Consider the following 3,537-nt stretch of genomic DNA (forward strand, 5'->3'; position numbering starts at 1 on the left):
CAGAAACAACTGCTTACTTTTATTTTACTCGAAAGATACAGGGATTTCCCAGCTTTCTGTATGTGCATTTGAATGCAGCATCAGCTTTCAAGGTGTGTGCGTGTTTGTGTGTGGCCTAGCATTACTATACTTGTGGGGACCTAAATCTGTTTACACAGTCACGTGTGGGGACTCGCTTCCCTTATGTGTGTTTGTGTGTGTGTGTGTGTGTGTGTGTGTGTGTGTGTGTGTGTGTGTGTGTGTGTGTGTGTGTGTGTTAAATGGCGTCCTATTCCACTGCAGCCTGTTTGTTTGTTTGTTTGATGAAATCTGAAGACATCATGTTGGAAACTTCCAGTCAAATGTAATCAGAAACAGGCATGACTACACTTTAACTACATTTCCCAGAATGCATTTCAAGAAGCCTGTGGGCACATGTTTGACCCGATGTTTGTTTTTGGCGTTAAAAGAAATGATGAAGGAGAGCATGGAATGCTTTTCGGTTTCGAAATGACTCTCCTTTCCTGTGAATCAACGTTAAACATGAGCTGTGAGTCAGGATCACTCTGAAGGGTTTCGGATGTTCCTCGCTTTGTGCAACATTTCTGTTTAAATCATGAAGACAGAGGTGAAGATATATCTAATCTTGTGTGTTGCAGCCTGGCTGACCTCGCTGTGTGTTTCCTGTCAGACGCTCTTTGTTCTGCAGCTTTAAGAATTCTAAAAACCACATTTAAAACAGATTTCACAAAGTTTAGGCTTCAATGAACAATACACAGAGGGGACACACGTACACTCTCTTTACTTAAAGGGCCCATCTCATGCTTTTCTGGTTCTTACCCGTCCCCTTGTGTGTTATGAAGGTTTTTCTGCATGTGAACGGTCTGCAGAGTCACAATCCTCAAAGTACACCCTGTAGTGAGTAAAACTCTAACACAGAGAAGACCTGTCTATGCTGCCCCAGAACGCCTCGTTGGGGATTTCTCTTTTTCCATTGTTTGCTTCTTGGTTATATTGACATATTTCGGGTATAGTGACGTAAGGTAACGTTACGTCAGCACTGTGAGCTGGCTCACTGGTGTGGGGTCAGCGAGACACCGCGTAACTCAGCCTGGGCACACACACAAACTCCCAGCCAGGCTGCGGGTGTGTGTGTGTGCTTGGGCTGGCTTCGGGATGGGTCTCGCTGTCTTGCAGACGGCCATGGGCTCATAGGGAGGGGGGGGGGGGCAGGAGCTCCAACAAGGCGTTTAGGACAGAGAGTGAATACACAGACTATACAGAGATGCTGTTTGAGAAACCAATGTGAGTTTGGAACATTGAACAATGTAAATCTATTTTAGTAGACCTCAACAATGGAATTACGATCAGTAAAAATGGCCATGACATGGGACCTTTAAGTGGAAACGGACACTTTTGTAAAAAAAGACTTTGGTAAAAGTAGAAGTACTGATTCAACTTTTTAAATAAGAAGTAACTTTTAAACTGGCTGTTTTTGTGCAAAGCTAACTGAACCTTACATCATATTAATATAATACAATATTAATATAAGTGAAAAGGAGCTTCATTTCAACTTGTATTACTGCCATTCTGAATGTATTCAGCGTGAACAACAGAAACAAAGTACCTGTATTTGCTGTCGCCAACATTGTAGATGGGTTACTTTGCCTTAATATAGTCCGAAACAAATCAAACGAAAAGAATTATAGTGCATTCGCCACGAGTCATTTTTTGCGCCCACAACTTCAAACATCTCCCTCAAGTAACCATGTAGAAATGTTTGGTTCTAAAAACATCCTGAGAATGTTACAGTCATTGTTCGAGGAAGGTTTTAAGCGAGAAGTTTTACCTCCTGAAAACATCCAAATGTTGCTTTCAAAATGTTCTTCTTTGGTTATCATGTAACATTGAGGGAACGTTTTATAAAGAACATCTTTAATTTGTTACCCAACAATGTCCAAAACACATCCTTAGAATGTTGCAGGCAAAACGTTCCACCTTTGTTAACATATCACATTGAAGGAACATTTTATAAAAAACGTTCTGTCATCTCAGGCCTCAATAACATCCTCAAAACATCCTCTGAATGTTGCAGTTAAAACGTTATGTCTTAGTTAACCTTAAACCTTATAGGATCATTATTTGAAATAATAAACATCCTAAAAAGGTTATTTGAACATCAGATTAAAATGTTTCTTTAAAACCTTATTAGAACCTATAGGTAACGTAAGCCAAAGTTGTGAGAACGTTCCCCGCTAGCTGGGATGTATTTATTATAAACGTTAGTCCTTAACATCTATCACTGTGGATATCACCATTCAAACATATTTTAAAAGTTGAACAACCCCCACACAGCTCAGTGAAATGTTGACTTTATTTAATCATTTCAGTAAAAACTAACGTTCATATTTCTCTTTTTGATTATAATACTGATGAACGTTCAAAACAAAGCACTTTGGCAACTTACCACATACGTTTTAAAATGCTTAATAAGCACCGTAACTTTCATGATATAATTTCTCCGTCATAATCGGTTGTTTCCGTGAACGGCCGACTGTTGTGTGACGGCAAATGCTGCGGCTGCAAGGCATTGTGGGGCAGCATTTTTTCTCCTCTCCTTTCGGCGAGGGAGGTCCAGTGGTTCCTAAGCTAAAGGAGGTTATAAAGGAAGTTTGAAATCTCCTTTCCTATCATGTAGAGCAGGGGTCCCCAACCCCCGGTTACCGGGCCGCGGAGGTGTTACTGCCGGACCGCGAAATAGCTGTGAGTTTAGCGTAATATTTGCAGAATTATAAATATATACAAATATTTTATCAAAAAAAATGCAATAATTTATTTATTTATTTTTATTAGTCATATTATTTCATCCAAAACATACAAAATAAATCAAAATTGGTTAGCATAAGGTCTCAGCCTCTCGTGCGCAGAGAAAGTTACAGGTGGTGCGCCAATAGTAAGTGGAGCACACAGGAGACAACCGTTTAATCGCAGACTGTTATGTTTGTGGGGGAATGGCAGTGCATACATTATTTGAGATATATTTCGTACTCGGACTTCATTTTAAGGACATTACGGCAAGGGGTGTAGAGCTATTTTTTTTAATTGTAAAGCCTCCTTCACTTCATGAAATGGCTGCAGCATCAGGAGGCAGCCTCTGAGAAGTGCAGCACCAGCGCGTATACACCGCCTTCACTGTGTTCCCCACTGCGGGCTGCTACGTTTCAACCACACACACACCTCTACACACACACACATCGAACCGCCCGGTTATTCCCCCTATTACTCGTTGTATGAAGGAAATGTCCGGTCACAAAGGCGCATGATGTGATTTGCTAGCTCAGTGAGTTCTGGCCGTGCAGTGATGAGACTCATACCAATGGATCTGTGGAATCTCAGCTTTCATTTGATATGTTGTTTGTGCGGATAGTATGAAGTATAAAAGATCCTTTTTGCTAGTTATGACCGGAAGTAGCATTAGCCCATTTTCGCTAAGTGCTCATTTAGACGCCTCTTGTGAGAGTTGTGTTTTGTTTCGGTAAAAATGGTTCGTATCGTCAG

This window comes from Notothenia rossii (genome assembly GCF_949606895.1).
Source record: "Notothenia rossii genome assembly, chromosome: 4".
In the NCBI taxonomy this organism is placed as follows: domain Eukaryota; kingdom Metazoa; phylum Chordata; class Actinopteri; order Perciformes; family Nototheniidae; genus Notothenia; species Notothenia rossii.